The sequence below is a fragment of the Armigeres subalbatus genome, chromosome 3 (assembly GCF_024139115.2).
Source record: "Armigeres subalbatus isolate Guangzhou_Male chromosome 3, GZ_Asu_2, whole genome shotgun sequence".
Taxonomy (NCBI): Eukaryota; Metazoa; Arthropoda; class Insecta; order Diptera; family Culicidae; genus Armigeres; species Armigeres subalbatus.
Window position 1 is genome coordinate 360,604,985 of NC_085141.1, and position 18,585 is coordinate 360,623,569.

At 38.7% G+C, this 18,585-nt stretch overlaps 1 protein-coding gene across 11 annotated transcripts in view; it reads right to left on the minus strand.

The window, feature by feature from the left end:
- LOC134226251 (nephrin) overlaps positions 1-18,585 on the minus strand; it is a 1,334,188-nt gene that overhangs the window by 749,929 nt on the left and 565,674 nt on the right. The window contains exon 2 of one of the 11 annotated variants that reach the window (XM_062706897.1): positions 16,186-16,221. The exons of the other annotated variants lie outside the window; for them this stretch is intronic. The gene's annotated coding sequence lies outside the window, so the exon portion shown is untranslated. The remainder of the gene's footprint in view (positions 1-16,185; positions 16,222-18,585) is intronic. 11 annotated transcript variants of the gene reach the window in all.

The window sequence follows — 18,585 nt, forward strand, 5'->3', positions numbered from 1 at the left end:
AATTCCATTCCAATTCCATTCCAATTCCATTCCAATTCCATTCCAATTCCATTCCAATTCCATTCCAATTCCATTCCAATTCCATTCCAATTCCATTCCAATTCCATTCCAATTCCATTCCAATCCAATCCAATTCCATTCCAATTCCATTCCAATTCCATTCCAATTCCATTCCAATTCCATTCCAATTCCATTCCAATTCCATTCCAATTCCATTCCATTTCCATTCCAATTCCATTCCAATTCCATTCCAATTCCATTCCAATTCCATTCCAATTCCATTCCAATTCCATTCCAATTCCATTCCAATTCCATTCCAATTCCATTCCAATTCCATTCCAATTCCATTCCAATTCCATTCCAATTCCATTCAATTCCATTCCAATTCCATTCCAATTCCATTCCAATTCCATTCCAATTCCATCCCAATTCCATTCCAATTCCATTCCAATTCCATTCCAATTCCATTCCAATTCCATTCCAATTCCATTCAATTCCATTCCAATTCCATTCCAATTCCATTCCAATTCCATTCCAATTCCATTCCAATTCCATTCCAATTCCATTCCAATTCCATTCCAATTCCATTCCATTCCATTCCAATTCCATTCCAATTCCATTCCAATTCCATTCCAATTCCATTCCAATTCCATTCCAATTCCATTCCAATTCCATTCCAATTCCATTCCAATTCCATTCCAATTCCATTCCAATTCCATTCCAATTCCATTCCAATTCCATTCCAATTCCATTCCAATTCCATTCCAATTCCATTCCAATTCCATTCCAATTCCATTCCAATTCCATTCCAATTCCATCCCATTCCCTTCCCATTCCATTCCAATTCCATTCCAATTCCATTCCAATTCCATTCCAATTCCATTCCAATTCCATTCCAATTCCATTCCAATTCCATTCCAATTCCATTCCAATTCCATTCCAATTCCATTCCAATTCCATTCCAATTCCATTCCAATTCCATTCCAATTCCATTCCAATTCCATTCCATTCCAATTCCATTCCAATTCCATTCCAATTCCATTCCAATTCCATTCCATTCCAATTCCATTTCAATTCCATTCCAATTCCATTCCAATTCCATTCCAATTCCATTCCAATTCCATTCCAATTCCATTCCAATTCCATTCCAATTCCATTCCAATTCCATTCCAATTCCATTCCAATTCCATTCCAATTCCATTCCAATTCCATTCCATTTCCATTCCAATTCCATTCCAATTCCATTCCAATTCCATTCCAATTCCATTCCAATTCCATTCCAATTCCATTCCAATTCCATTCCAATTCCATTCCATTCCATTCCAATTCCATTCCAATTCCATTCCAATTCCATTCCAATTCCATTCCAATTCCATTCCAATTCCATTCCAATTCCATTCCAATTCCATTCCAATTCCATTACAATTCCATTCCAATTCCATTCCAATTCCATTCCAATTCCATTCCAATTCCATTCCAATTCCATTCCAATTCCATTCCAATTCCATTCCAATTCCATTCCAATTCCATTCCAATTCCATTCCAATTCATTTCCAATTCCATTCCAATTCCATTCCAATTCCATTCCAATTCCATTCCAATTCCATTCCAATTCCATTCCAATTCCATTCCAATTCCATTCCAATTCCATTCCAATTCCATTCCAATTCCATTCCAATTCCATTCCAATTCCATTCCAATTCCATTCCAATTCCATTCCAATTCCATTCCAATTCCATTCCAATTCCATTCCAATTCCATTCCAATTCCATTCCAATTCCATTCCAATTCCATTCCAATTCCATTCCAATTCCATTCCAATTCCATTCCAATTCCAATCCAAATCCAATCCAAATCCAATCCATTCCAATTCCATTCCAATTCCATTCCAATTCCATTCCAATTCCATTCCAATTCCATTCCAATTCCATTCCAATTCCATTCCAATTCCATTCCATTTCCATTCCATTTCCATTCCAATTCCATTCCAATTCCATTCCAATTCCATTCCAATTCCATTCCAATTCCATTCCAATTCCATCGGGATTATATGTATTAGGATTGGGTTGGAATTGAGTGGGGATTAGTTTGAGAATGAATTGGTTTTAGATATGGATTTGATTTAGAATGGTTTGGGATTGTTTTTGGAATGGATTTGGTTTGTATTAGGATTGGAAAAGGATTTGATTGGTACTGGGATGGGATAGAAATTGTATACCGTGCAATACGGTGCCTTTACGACAGAAACAAAAATGCAATGCTTCAAGCGATTCATTATTTCGTCAATTTATCGAATGGTCAATATGAGCATCAGCACTCGAAATCCCCTTCCGGGTGAAGCAATCCAATCTCCACACAATCGCTGGTGCACTCATCGTCCACTCTTGACTGAAAATCGCATACACTTCGAGGGCCATACAAGTGTTGTAGCGCCATCATCGGAGGGGCCAATCCCGATGACAATCGATCGGTCCAGCGAATGCGAATGCGAATGGATCGGAACCATCAATTTGCACCAAAAGTGCATGTTTTCGACCAGCTCATCCCTGAAGCATCATTCGCTGGCAAATCCAATGTTCAAACTGTTTCCAAGAATGTGGAGGCAGTTGCTGGAAAAAAAAATGAAGCTGATTGATCCACCTGGCAGAAAAATTAAATTACCGAGCATTCGATTTCGAAACGCGGAATACTTTTCTTGTTCTGTAGAATTCGTGAAATTCAAATAGAAATGTCCTTGTGAATTAATATTACATCCGGTCAAATTAAAGTTTGTTCAAAGTGTTTTAATCCACATTTCCTTTTCACCAAGTGACACTTTGACCAAACATTATATGGAAAATTTCCATGGGCAAAGTTCATAGCCTTTCACCACATCTACTTGCGCTGGAAAGCCAAACAAGTAAAATCGCCAGCCTTCATAAAAGCTTTTGAGATTCCATTAGTGTGCGAGTACGGTACACAAACACACGCACACACACACATACAGTCGTCCGGGTTCGTCGTCCATTGTTCATCACCGACGCCCTGGTCGCATTCGTCCAAATAATCGGAAATTGTGAACCAGCAGAAGAGTTCATGACCGGGAGCTGATGGTGTATTTTTTTTATTTGAATTTCAATTTATTTCGTGTCAATTCGAGCATGACCGGTAAATTTTATTATGCCGAGGGTTTGCCTCCCGTCGTCCATTGGCGAACACTCCGCTGTTGGTTGTCTGAAATATTCGAACGTAGGGATTATTGTGTGGGTCCGGGTCACTACTGCTGGACAAGCGTTGATTAATTTAAGGGCCTGTTCAGTTGAGTGTTCGGGTGCAATAAGGTTCGCAAATTGTGTGAACTCCAAAATTTCGACGAATTTTTTTCCCGCGAGTTTGTGTAATTTGATTGTTACGAACGATGGATGGACTTTTCAGCACAAATTACACTCCAACAGGACCACAACCGATTGAAAGTGCATGAATGAAAAACAGTTTTCGGTTCGTTGCGGGGATTGTTAATATGATTTACAAGTGCATCGCGGCAGTGATAATGGACTGCACTGAGAAAAAAAAAACTCACGCCCTCTATCTCTCGGTGTTGTATCTCATTCAAATCCGCCCAAATTTATGCAACCAATCTGCATGATTCCACACCTTGCCGTTGCACATAAAACACTTAAGCTTAGTGTGTTGAACCACTTTTACGTGTCAGATTTATGAAAATGGCACCGTTTCCAACTGTCCGCAGCCAGCGAGGAAAGCGGAAAAACGGGGTGGAAAAATTCAGGTGAAATCTATGCATACTAACATCGAGAGTGCACTTTTTCGCTGCGCGGAGACTATGAAAGGGGTTCACGTGTCGCGCGTGTCTTCGTCTTGCCACCTCTTTCTCTCCCATTTACAATGCAAATCTTCTTACATCGTCAGCCAGCGCCAACCGGCTTACGCCGCCACCACTTTTCTCCTCGCCATTATGGACGGGAACACGAAATGACACACTGCCTTTGAGAAACAAGTCGAAGGAAAAACTTAACAGCGAGCAACGAGAATGTTTCATGGCGATGATGCTGATGGTTGTTCACTTTTATGCAAAACATACCATCATTGCTGCGTTTTTTCTTACCATTGGGGTCCCTCGGGAAAGGTGGAAAAATCGTTGAAAGGGCTCGAAGGTGATGTTTTTATTCAGTTAAAGTAAAAAGTTTTGCAATACTCCTCAAATGTCTGTATGTGTGTAACATCTTTCGAACTGTAGTCTCTTCGATCGCTTTTAGAACCATTTCATTTTTATCGTCGTCACAATTCTGAACATTAAATGCAGAATGATCCCACTGATAGGTGCTACGATCCGAAGTTTTTATAGCGCCCAAAACTAGTGCATGCACAAAAAAGTTGTAGGAGGCGGACTCGGACGAACGACGGAAGTCAGGGTCAGGGAGAACGAGCGAGCGGGCCAAAGGTAACAATCTCTTCACCGACAGTCCCCCCGAAAGAACACACGAACGACTACGACGACGACGGCGACGGTACACGGCTACGAAGACGCGTCTTAATATATCAATTTTTATTTAAATTTATTCATCAAAGAGCCGTGGGAATTTCGTGATGCGGTGCTTTTGTGTCTGTATATGAGAGTGTGTGCCAGTGAGTGCGAGTGTGATCGCAGCATTTGCAGGGCTTTCAGTTCTTTGCGGCGAGAGCAAAGTGCTGCTCGCTGGATCTTGTTTTGACAATGATCTAACTTTCGCGTAATGGGGTGGGTGGAGCGGACCATCAACCGGGGAGATTGTTTAAATTGGAGCGAAGTTGGTCAAGAAGTTGGCAAGTCTTTGTTACATAACGGTAACAATAATGGCAGATGATGGAACTTCCCTTTTGTATTTGAATAATGATTAAGGGAAATAATAAAACGTGGTCTTTCGTATTATTTACGTTTTCCATGATTTTGTAACAAACAATACTTCTAGAAACAAAATGTTGAATGCTATTCTTGGTTAAACGTTCTTTTCGTCCAAACAACTTTTATTCCCAAATAGTAAATTTCGACTAAAGGATATATCCAATCAATGCAATATTGAAAACCACATGTTTGAATCTGTCAAACGCATTTTTCTATTTTTGTTTTCAGAAGCTGCTGAACGCAAATAAATGTGAATTGTGGAAATAACTGTATCTATCTCCCTAAAGCACAATTTTGACCTCTCTTATGTGTTTTCATTTTTTATAATACACGAGAAAGGCACCATCACCGCTGTTGATTATTCTGGTTTTTTTTGTATTGTCGACAATAAATATTTAAAATATGTCAAAACGATTATTTTAAGAGTTATTGTTACAGTTTATAATTAAATAGTTTTTTTTTTGTCTTTATTAGCGAGACTTTCAGCCCTTCATAATCTGTTGTTGTTTCTTTGATTTTTCACATCATTATTTTTTTAAGGAACCACCCGGTTTCTATATTTAGGTCTCAATTTAACAGACAAAAGTTTGAGCGACACGCGTGTTTAGTAATAACGACATGCTTTAGAACGTCTCCTTATGTTTTTTAAGTATCATTCATTTGAAAGGCTAATTTGTCGTAAGGCGTTACGGAGCCAGAAAACGTGTACGATATCTAATTAAATTTAAGAATATATTGGACACATTTCGATTATCGACTTGAAATCAACAACGCATGTAACATCACTGGTACTGATATTGTAGCAGTCAGGAATAATGTAAATACATTTGTATATAGTTTTTGAAAATAAGGTAGATTGTAAGATGTTCCGTCTTTCAATCGCCAATTAAGGTCACTCCTCATGGATTCCAAATTTCATTGTCATTTTTGTTGATTTAGCTTTGCTGCGTCGCAGCATGCGTGAAATTATAAAAATGACAGTTGTGCGTTGCTTCCGTATCGAGGGGTGTGCCCTCGAAAACGCGAGCACTTTGAAACTTGGATTCCGTGAGGAGTGACCTTAATGTACATAATTTTCCCTGGATATAGGCAAGCGGGCATTTACTAATAAGCCAAGCTCTCCAAGGTCGAGGCCATTTGTTTTTTGGATAAGGTGGGAGAGGGAAAGCACCACAACTTTCGTGTCAGATTATCTATCGTACCAATAAGGCCACGATCATACTCGAAGGGAGTCGGGAAATAACGTACTTCCGGTTGTGTCCGAGCCCACCTTTTTTAATCTGAGGATGCACGGATTCAATCATTTCGTCCGTGACTACTCGATAAGTTGGAAGTGTCCGCGTTGATCTAGTGATGTTTCGTTGAACATAAGTATGTACCTTTAAGTGACGTTAAGGTAAATTGACGTGCTCATAGTGTGATGTTTAGTGCTTGTGCTCATATTGTTCGTCCAGCCAGATTGGCGTGTAATTTCCCACCCGCAGCAATCACATCGTACCCCAGCGCGACATTTCTCCCCGAAGGACGAAACGACGAAACATTCCTGGCGATCGTCACCTGCCAGAAGCGGATCGATCCGTCGCCATATCGGGCCGAGCGAAAGCCAGGGCACTTAGACGTGGACGAGATCCACCAGCCGGCAAGCAACCATTAAGAAGCGTCATCGCCGGCGTCAACAAGCCGGGAGCGTCGACCCCACCGGCAGGTCATCGACTGGGTCAAGTTAAGTAAAATCCACAACAAACCGGTGAGTCAGCAAACCCTTTTTGATCGGAGTGCGGCGTCCGAAGAGGGCGCCGCGGAGGAAACGTTTTTTGTGCCAGTCGTAGACTGATGACCCAAATGTGCTTCTAAAGCCAAACAATTTTTCGCGAGTCGGAAATCCCCCGACGACCGCTTGGGTCCGCCATCACGGACCCTGAAAATGCGTGCGTGAGCCCGTTTTGCCACCACCGAAAATTATCGTCGAGTAACAGGAGCGCAGGCTAGTTAGCAGCTAGGCTGCGCAAAAGAGTGACCCTTTCTTTTTCTTCTTCATTGGCATTACATCCCCTCACTGGGACATTGCCGCCTCGTAGCTTAGTGTTCATTAAGCACTTCCACAGTTATTAACTGCGAGGTTTCTAAGCCAAGTTACCATTTCTGCATTCGTATATCATGAGGCTAACACGATGATACTTTTATGCCCAGGGAAGTCGAGACAATTTCCAATCCGAAAATTGTCTAGACCACCACCGGGAATCGAACCCAGCCACCCTCAGCATGGTCTTGCTTTGTAGCCGCACATCGTACCGCACACCTAAGGAGGGCCCTATGAGAATGACGAATGACGTCACTGTAAACATAAAGCACAGAGCACACAGTCAGAATGAAGAGAGAGCTAGGGTAGAGATAACGCACACAAAATAGGAGATAGACATGAATGGAACGAACACAAATATTAAACAAACAAAACACAAACCCCGAACCAATATGTGCCCCTGTTAGTATAAGAAAATAAATAACTGTTATTCAAATAAAATGTTTCTATGTGTCTCTCTAGCCAATTAGTTAATTCTCGCTTAACTTTTCAAAAGGTCCTAAGTAACATTTTTTTCATGATTTAATTTGAGTATTGCAATTAACAGATTAACATGAAATATGTTGATTGCATTATTCAGATTAAATCATAAAAAAAATGTTACTTAGGACCTTTTGAAAAGTTAAGCGAGAATTGATTGTGTTTAACGTCACAGCGCGAATTGTTTGTAGTTTCGATTCCCATCCTCCAGTGTTCCGTTTTACTGTGGGTTGTTTATGTTACTTCCAGCTCATTAATGGTTGTTGGTGAGAGGAGAGAGTCTGCCGATGATGAGAGGCGCACTCCCACTTAGAGTGTATTAGGTGCTGGTGAGCTCTCACCGACTCTTTGAGTGTATGGTGTGGCTGTACGGTAAAAGGAAAGATAGGGTGGACCCGATTTGGCACTTTTCGTTGTTGCTGGCTGGACCGATCCATAAATCCTTATCGGGAAAATTAAAATGGACTCGCCTTCAGAGAGCCTCATAAGGGCAAATTAACTTGGGCCGTAGTCTCCTTAATGGAGTGGCGCTTAAGCCACGCGCTTTTATGGACGGATCGCTCCGTGCTAGCTACAAATGGCGCCCAGTCTTCCATGTTATATTTATGATTCATGTTATAGCTAATGTTAAATTACTTCATGATTTATATTATTGGTGGAAAATTTTAGGTCATTATGTTGATGTTTTTGCGGATATTGTAATTATTTCCGTGTTATGCTGATTTGTGGAGAAATTATGGAGTAAAAATTATTGTTGAGTGATTTCAAGTATTTCGGAGAATATTGAGATTGTAGAGTTCTTAGTTGATGTAGTGTAATACGTTGTTTCGGTGAAAGTTTATTATGGTTATCTGCTGGTATTGATAGTTCTGTGGAAAGTATTTGAGTGTAATTTTAGGTCTTGTTGTATATTCGAAAAAATATTCAGGAGTTGAATAAATGTTGAGTCAATGTAGTATGGAGTTTGTTCTTATGCGCTAATGTTTTGTTAGGCTTGAGAAACAGTAAAATATTTTTTGCGGAATTATGAATATTGTGGGATTTGGACGGTATAGTATGGAAAGTTTGGGGTATTGTTGCATCGGATAATAAAATTTGTTGTAGTCTGCGTAGAGTGGCAAATGAAAAAGATGGAAATGATAACGGACTGTGATAGGAAAGAAGAAGATGAACAAAGTAAGGAAAGGATTAGTGCTCTGGAGGCCAAGGTAGCAGAGCTTAAATACCAAATAGAAGTAGTAGAAAGATGGAGAAGATTGCACGGAAATAAGTAACTCATAATTCCAACGTATTGGTACTGTGAAGGCTCCGACCACGTTATAAGTAATTGTATAGGATGGTTGTGTAGGATGGAAGAAAGAAAGAAAATAAGGAAGAGGAAGTTTGAGAGAAGATAGAAGATAGAAGAGAATCTAACACAACAGGAGCAGGGAAAAGAACCAGGTCAGGAAGATTGGTCGCTGGAAAGCAAGCGACAAAATACGGATACTCCTTCTCGGTATCTGTGTCACGATCAGCTAGAGCTTGAAGAAAATTGGAAGAAATTTGGAATATCAGCTGGAACTGGTAAGCAATTATCGATTCCAGACGGAATAGGCAAAATTGAGGGAAATTGTCTCCGGATAATCGAGTTTTCGGATAATCGAGTCTCCAGATAATCGAGTCTCCGGATAATCGAGTTTTCGGATAATCGAGTCTCCATATAATCGAGTCTCCGGATAATCGAGTCTCCGGATAATCGAGCCTCCGGATAACAGAGTCTCCGGATAATCGAGTCTCCAGATAATCGAGTCTCCAGATAATCGAGTCTCCAGATAATCGAGTCTCCGGATGATTGAGTCTCCGGATAATCGAACCCCGGATAATCGAGTCTCCGGATAATCGAGTCTCCGGATAATCGAGTCTCCGGATAATCGAGTCTCCGGATAATCGAGTCTCCGTTAATCGAATCTCCGGATAATCGAGTCTGCGGGTAATCGAGTCTCCGGATAATCGAATCTCCGGATAATCGAGTCTCCGGATAATCGAGTCTTTGGATAATCGAGACCGACACAAAATGGACTATTTTACCATTAGGATTAGGATATGTTTTACACTTCTTTATGGAAATTCGAAAAAAACTCCATAATATTATGGATAATTCTCGCTTAACTTTTCAAAAGGACCTAAGTAACATTTTTTTCATGAATTAATTTGAATACTGCAATCAATAGCTTTCATGTTGTTCTGTTGATTGCAGTACTCAAATTAATTCATTAAAAAAATGTTACTTAGGTCCTTTTGAAAAGTTATGCGAGAATTATCATTGTTGGACATGTGTTTCAAGCTTCCGCTAAAATATCACGACGAAACTATCTATTTGGCACAGTTTTGAGCATGCATTGAAATTTTTACACGGGGATACGTTCCATGTAAATTAAAACCCCGTAAAAAACGACTACGGCGAAATTCGATATTTTACGCAGTTTTCACACGTTTCCGAATTTTTTTTTTTTGAAAACCGCTTAATAAAAACATTTTTTTTAAATCTGCCTTAAATATGCGTAAATCCCAAAAACCGAGTAAAGCAACCGCATAATAAACGCGTAAAAGATGACATTTATCCGATTTTAAATGTATTTAAAATTTTAATTTTTTTTCAAATGAGCAAGTTTGTTAATGTATATTGATAAGGATATATAATTTCCAAAATTTTCGAATAAGACAGAATAATTGGTAGCAGAAACCTTCGAATTTTTTGCAAAATTTCTGGATTTTTTATTATTTTTTAAAAATGTTATTATCATGTTTTGTTTTTCTTTCGATAACGTTAGATTAAGTTCCCGATTTTCTTTTAAAAATTTCTAGATTTTTAGAATAAACTAGTTTTTAATAGTTGGGAAAAATTTAATAATTTAATTTTTTGTCCACTTTTGTTTAATTTCGGTTTTTTTTGAAAAACATTTCGACAATTCTTAAAAGTTTTTGGAGAATATTATTGAACATTCCAAATTATCTTTTAAATCTCTTGAAATTATGAATTTTTGATAAAATTTCCAAAAAGGTCCAAAAAGTATATTTTTTTAGCATATGTTTTAGTAAAATTTAAAACATAGGCGTGATAGAAGCGATATCATAAAACTTTCTTCTAGATGTGATAGAAAACTTATCAGTACATGATTATTATTCAAAAACAAATAGAAATTTTAATTACTTTTGTTGTCATGTAGAAAACATCTAAATTCCCTTAAGTTCGCTCACTCAAAAAGTATTCGTCTATTTAAAAAGAAGTTGCGTGAAACACGAGTATAATAGCACAGACAAACAGACATAACACATTGAACATTTATTCATCAAATTCATCGTCGTTCAAACACTAACGACATCTATTGATTTCAGTTAGTTGGGCAAATCAGGAACCAGATGGCGGTAGTGAGGAAACGTCAAACTAGAGCAAAAACGATGCGCGCGCCACGAGTGATCGATTGGCCAACTAATGATTATTTGAATTGATCAGTAAATCAGTGAACGATGGAAATTTGACGAGTGTTATGTCTGTTTGTCTGTGATAATAGTTTTATTCGCATGTAGTAACAGTAGCACACTCTAGTGGTGTCTAGCAACATTTTTTTCAATACTCAATGACATATTGAACAATGTTATTGTTTTGATTGATCTTGATGTGGAAAATAAAGGCACCATGGGTCGAAAAGGTAAAGAAATGAGTCCCAATGAAAGCATCCTAAACCTACATAATTAGTGCAAGTTGACTCACGAGTTTGAAAGAATTGTGGGTAGACCATTTAATTGGCGATTGATCGCAAAAGCGCCACAAAAATCTTTCAAAACAAATAACGGAGTGGTCATCCGCAAGGGTAATCTGATCACGATGAGCGATTTATTATGCGAAATGTCAAAATAAAAACTTTAAAACGAGTGCACCCATGTAGGCAAGTGAGTTGGAGAGAATATGTGCTAAGATATGAATAAATAGGAACAGAAATACCTGTGGAAAATATGGGTATGATGGACGAGTATCATTGAAGAAATTTAAAGTGAGCCATCAAACTATCAAAAACGGCTCGATTTCACCAAAAACATATCGCTGGAAGAAGGAGTACTTTCGGAATCAAGTCGTATTATCTGACGAAAGCAAGTACAGCACATTTGGATCAAATTGCCGATATATGATATGGCGGAAAATGAATACTGAGATGTAGCAGCAGAACCCCTTTTCAGCAGTAAAGCATGGTGGGAGCTCCGTAATGATCTGCGAGGTGCATGAGCGCAACCGGTGTGCGAATATTTCATATTATTGAAGGAATTATGGATCACAAAATGTTCATCCGCATTTTGAAGGAAAATGTGAACGCCAGAGTTGAGAAATTAGGCTTACAAGTAGCATAAATCGTTCGGCATGATAATTATGCCAGGCTCACAGCCCAAAACACCATGCAGTAGCTACGCTATAATACCCCAATCAATTCAAAACGTCTCCACAAAGCCCATATATGAAACCAATTGAGCACCTTTGACAGGTTCTGAACGACAAAATTCGTAAAAGTCACATTACCAATAACAACGAATTGAAAATAGCATTGAAAGAAGGATGGGAGAAAATCCCGTCCACCGTCACGGCTAATTTGGTCAGTTACATGTCACAAAGACTACAAACCGTCAGAGATACACAGGGGAATCCAACTAAATATTGAATTCTATTCTACAACTCTTGATTCCGTTTGAAAAGTGCGGAAAACCTGAGTAGACGAATACTTTTTGAGCCCATATTTCATAAATTGTTATGTTTTGTTACACTTATGTATTTTCGTTAACGTTTTGTTTTTCCGTTCGATTTTTAAAAATAAAGATGTATTGATTAATCTGCTACACAATGTAATGTTAGTTTTTTTGAGCTTACTAGATTCTATCTTTGACATTTTCTAGAAAACACACTGCTAGACGAATACTTTTTGGACTCACTGTAGAACTTTTTTGGCAAATTTAGGTATAGCATTTTTTCTGCAAATATTTTGTTTTATAAGTTAATTATAATCATGAATTTGAATTATTCTTCAACACAAATAAATTCAGTTTGATAAAACTGTTTTTCGGGCAAAATTAAAGCATTTTAGGTTTGTTAATTTATGTTTTTATATTTGACTACGTAACCTTCGGAAATTCCACCATTTTTTTAATTATTCGGGCTTGTTTTAGCTGATTTAAATTTAAATTTCTGATTTTTTCAAAAATAATTCCGAAGTTATATTTACAATTTTCGAGTTATATTTCTAAATCTAATTATATATCCCGATATCTCTCCCTATGTCATTGGTTTTCTGGGTCTATTCTCTTTTGTTTTCTACATCTCGACAAGCTCCTATCTCGATATCACATTGGGTTCTGAATTCTCTCTCCCTATGTATATATATTCCAATTTCTAGTCTGCTAGACAACTTTTGGACAAAAACAAACTCATCAAAAACAAGAAGAGACATTTATTTGTTGTCATTTTTCATAGGAGCGAGTTTTTTTTCAATCTAGTACCCATTTTAATTTGTCTTCCATTCATAGATCTCTCCTTATACCGAACGTCTTTGCAATGTCAAAATATGGTGAGGCGGCTACAATTAAAAAAAAAACATTTTAATTCACCTAGTAGTGACGATGCCTTTCTGCATTCAATCCCTTAGTTTTGTCTTAGTGTGATACACATCATAAATAATTGCCTATATTACGTCTCTTGCAAACGCTGTAAGGCAAATCGACCACCAACCGTAGGGGAAGATGGTCGGTTGTCGGCACCCCGTCGTAACTTTTGACAGGAAACATATGTGGTCATTCTGACATTTGCCATACGTGTGCTATGTGAGCACGATCTTGTTGCGTCCATTTCCGAAGCATGTAGAAGTCTTTGTTTCGTTTTACAGAGAAAACACTTTTTTTGTCAAATGAAAACTCACTCCAAAGTTTTTTTCATTTTGAGTGTTTTTTAGGGTGCCGACAACCGACCACCTTTTTCGAAATGGCATAAAATCAACGCTTAACAAAATTGTTAATAAAAATTTTCCAATAGATGAAATAAAACAAATCTCTCCACCAGTTATTAGCTTATGCCTATTGGCTTCCATTGGTATGCAAATATCACCACATTGTGCAATTGGACGAAAGTTATGGACCAAAAACAAAAGGGTGCCGACAACCGACCACCTTCCCCTACATGGTTCAACACACCATTTTCTTCATAAATTTTGAACGCAATGACCGATCGTGATTATATTCAATAGTGATCAACTAGGGTGTCGTCGAATGAATTTTGTAATGACTTTAAACAATTAATTGTGAGGTGGAGATGATATTTTAAAGCATGTGCTGACTGTCGTCTGTCGGCAGGATGAATGGTAAAAAGAAATGCTAACCATTCGCCACCCTGTCTGTGTGTGTGCACAAAAAAAATGTCATTCGACAACTAATTTGTTTGCAAGTTGCACTAGACGGCGAATTCTGTCCCATTGTTTCCTATTGAAAATAGGCCACATCGGACTTTGGGCTCAAAAGTTTTTATAATGTAGGGGGAATGACGGCTTTGGCAGGTTTTGTTCTATTATTGGCAGGGGGTTTTTTATGACTGACTTGCATATCAAAGAATATTGTGGCCAAATTTCATAAAATTTGGTCGACAAAAACCCCCTGCCAATAATAGAACAAAACCTGCCAAAGCCGTCTTTCCCCCTACGAGAAATTCACCATTTCCGCCAGGTGGATTAAAAAGGGTTTTTTCTTTCACTTTTGCTGCGATTTTTTAAAAGTTTTGACGATATTTTCTATTTAACGCCAACATATTCCAAATTTTTACGATTTCAAAGAAGGCAAACATTCTTCGAGTTGTGGCATTGGCATTGGATTAAAATCTGGCCACAGCCTTTAAAGCACTACGTTTAAAGTTCATAAACCAAGAATCGGTCCTACTATTGTGGTTTTTTTCAAGCAGCACTTAAATTTTACACTTCAAATTTGTAAAATCTCTATATCAAATAGAATATATTTTACAAAAATATTTGTTCCACCCTTAACTTCTGGACTATTTCTTTTCAATTTTAGGATGGTTTTAAAGTGCTTGTTAGATTCTCTATAGTCAAAAATATTATGAAATTAAGAGACCTATAAAAGCGTCTCTTTGAATTTAACTCTTTTAAAAAATAACTTCGGAAAACGATTTCATCTTCTGGTACTACACAATTTTGAAAATTTGGATTTATTTCATTATTTTGAAACTTATATTTTTTAATTTATTGGGGTTGGCGAAAACCTGGTAAAAATGTTTTTCTTTGGAATAAGGAAACATAAGAAAATGCAACCCCCCACATCGCTTCAGTGCCTAGCTCTTTTCCAAGAAATAATTTTCATTCAGACGTATGTATAGGTATTCGATTCCATCTGGTTAGAAGTTTTTTTTTAATTATCTCTGAACAACTCGGGAAATCATTCTGCTTCGCTAAGTTGAACGATTACAGCAAACAAGTAGCAAATAACAATCATTCACAGTATCGCAACATCAAATGCTCGCCAATCCAGTAAATAAATATCTCCAACCATCATCCATCAATCAAAACTTCAAACGCAGTTAATTCGTTCAACCAGCCTCTACCCGCACCCCCGCACACCAGAAACGTCGCACATCCTTCCTCATCCGATTGTAACCGACCCCAATCCCATTTCGAACCCGAGCCCGGGTATCACCGCGCGTCCATCACGTCGTCGGTTCCGGTTGGGAGAACCTTCTGGGAATTTTCACCGTCTTCTTCGTCTGGTGTCCAAGAGTTATCCCTCTCGCGCGCCTACAAACACACACACACATACACACATGCCACGTAGATTGATTGTAAACTTCGTGGAGTGGTGATTTAAACATCTTCCCACACCTGCGTTTTTTTTCTCTTCTAGGTTTCTTTATTTTTAAAGCCACGCTTGTGGGGTTTCTTGCGTCAAATCCGAGCTGGGGTCTGAAAACGAGCGGTAGGGTGGCCCAAAAAAAATCGTGGAGAATATGATTGAATCTATTTCTAACAGATTAGAAGGAATGACAAACAAATATCATCTAGAAACTTGATCAATTTTTGGATAATTTTTAGGAGTTTTGATTTTTTTTAGTTTTTTTTAGCACATACACATTATAGGTTTTTATTTGTTTTCTAGAATTAGGTTTCAATTTAGCTTTCAAGACGTTTTGTAAATTTCACAGAATTTCACTAGGATTTTGGATACTTTTCTGTCAAACATAAATTTCATGAACCATCTTTAGTAGTACAGCTCTGCTCTGGGGGTCTTTAAACAACGGGCTCGGCATTTGAGATGCACGCGCGATGGACTGTATAAATGGCCGGCAGAGGAAGAGCTCGGCAATTCTCACAACTTCACCGTGCAGAGGCAGTAAAAGAACAATAATTACGGTCACACTTCAGAGCACACGACGACGCGGATGCGACGACGGTGACGATGCGTTGGAATAATTTTGCTAAGCTACGAGGGCTCCCTTGTTGTCGGTGGTGGTTAGAAGAGTTTTTTTCTCTGTGGTCTGTCGTGGATAGTGAAGACATAAACAGACCTTGAAGGGTTTCCATCCGGAGAGGTTGTGAGTCATGTTTCATGGGACCGTTTTTTTATTTGTGTGAAACCGTGTGGGGTTTATCGTCGAAGAAATAGCGGATTCATCGTCCACAGCTTTTATGGTCGTACATTTTGAGATATAAAACTAAATTTTAGTACTTACGATACAATATTCCAAAAATGTAGAAAACGAGCATACCTGTAATAAGGAAGAATAGTTTCATAAGTAATTAATTACCACATCGAGGAGAATTAGGCAATTATTTTAATTTGTTTGAATAAAATAATCAAAACAAAACACGCACATTTATCTTAAGTATGTAGCAGTATAAAAAAACGAAAAAGTTTAGATATGAGAGATAAAAACATACAATTTAGGAGAGTCATAAAACCGATTTCCAAGGAAAAAAAATGCAAAGTTAAAATTAACGCACTCCCACGCTCCATCGTTTTCCGCAGGAAAATCAAACCCCGTTTGTCATTTGTTTTCCTCGGTTTATCCCAGATACGACAGGTACATGAGTTTACCCAGTCATATTTCTCCCTTCCCGGGTTGCCAACCGGCTATCATCCGATCTGCGCCCGCCAAGTTGTCTGCGAAGGCTAATTTTTCGCAATTTTCAATTTTCCCGTCGAGCGCGGTCGAAGTTTGGCGCCGCCGGATTAGCGAACGATGAGCAGTGGATTTGGCACCGGTAAGCTCTGCTACCTGTCTGCCGGGTGGCGGGCGCTGGGTTCTGTTTGCTCTTGTTCACCTTTTTTTTTCATTCGCTGGGTTCGAAGAAATAAATCGAGTCCGGATCCGGAAGATCGACGACACGTCGTTGACGGTAAGTAAAAAGTTTTCTCAATTTTTTTCCCGCCTCTGTCTTAGAGTCTTTGACCCAGACACACACACACCGCGAGGATGCTTAGGAGTCGAGTCTAGCTCGACTCGTCGTTTGTCTTGGCGTCACGAAGAAAAAGTATCTCGACTCGGGCGAAGGTAATGGTGATAAAGGGAAGTCGGCGGAGGGCGCACCTAAACGTGACTCTGGCACTCAGGTGATAAATTTTGTTCCGCAACAGAGTGCTTTATTAATTTTGAAGTGACTCGTATGATTTACGCCGCCATGGACGTAGGGGAGCAAACATCCCGTTTTCCGTTCAACGGGGGTGGGATTGATATTTTTCTGCCGATGTATGTCATGTTGTCATATCTGATTGTTGTTGCCGTTACATTCCGGGCTTTGACAGGTGGAAAACAAATGGATGATTTTAGTTGGAAAAATCAACTCCCCAATTGGGGGCAACCAGCAGCCAAATTTGTGTACCAGCCGGGCAAACGGACAGGTCTGTTATTCGAATGGTTGATTAAGTTTGATTTACACACTGCACAAAAAATGGATGTTTGTTATTCTTAATAAGCAATTTAGAATAAGATCTAATTGGTAAGACGATTCACTCGACACAACAGCACCTTAGGATTGAGTTCGAAAACATTTTTTTTTTGAAGATCATGATCTTAATTTTTTACTGTGTACGTTTGCCAAAAGCACATTGAATCGGATACACGTAACGCAAACAGCAACCCCTGTAGCCGGTCGAACAACATCGGTGAATAAATATTCGCGCAATAAATAAATTCGCTACAATAAATTTATGACAGCGACAACACATAGCCAATGCTGCGGACGTGTGTGGCAGATGCTTGTTCAAACTGACTCCCTCTCCGCGTTGCTTTTTTCGTTCTGCAGCCTTTTTTTTTCTGGACACGATAACCAGCAGTCTGGTTGTTCACTTTGTATCGCCATCTTTTTTCATCCTCCCTCACCGCTTCGGACAACCATCACCACCGTTCGTTGACCACTTCGCCCGGTTGCCAACAGTCATCGAGTTCGGCACTTTGCATTCGACAATTTTAAATGGCAGCTGGACTGGACTGAACTGCTGCTGGAGCCTCTCACCTGGTTTTGGGGCCCTGCAGAACGAAAATACAGACATCACAGAGATATGTGACCGGAGATAAAGGTGACCACTTTTCGAAAACAACACCGACAGAGCAGTTCCGGTGCAACGCACAACAAATCGGAGTGAATTAAAAGTTTTAATTGGTCTTATCTGTTGGCTGTGAATGCACCGATAAGTTATGGAAGGCACATACGATTTAAGAAAAAAAAAAGTTCAATGCGATTTCAGCGACATACAAAATGATAACATTTGCAAAACTTTATAAAACTTCGCACAAAACATTTGGAGATTCCAAAGCAATTGTAGAAATCTTAAATTTCTGCAAAGCTCTATGTAAATCCACAGTCGACTGGCTACTTCTAAATATATTATAGGGACAAATCGAGCTATAGAAGATTAATTGAAACGACTATCAGATCGTTGAAAATTCGTAACTATGAAATAAGACACCAAAACTAATGTCAATTCTGTTATGACTCTTATTGTTCGAAAGTAGTATAGAAGCCGGAGATTTTGTACAATATTAACATAGGAAAGTATTAAAACATTGGAATAGAAAGATAAGGTTAGAAAAAAAATTAAACAATTGAGGACCATAGAGAGAAACATAAAT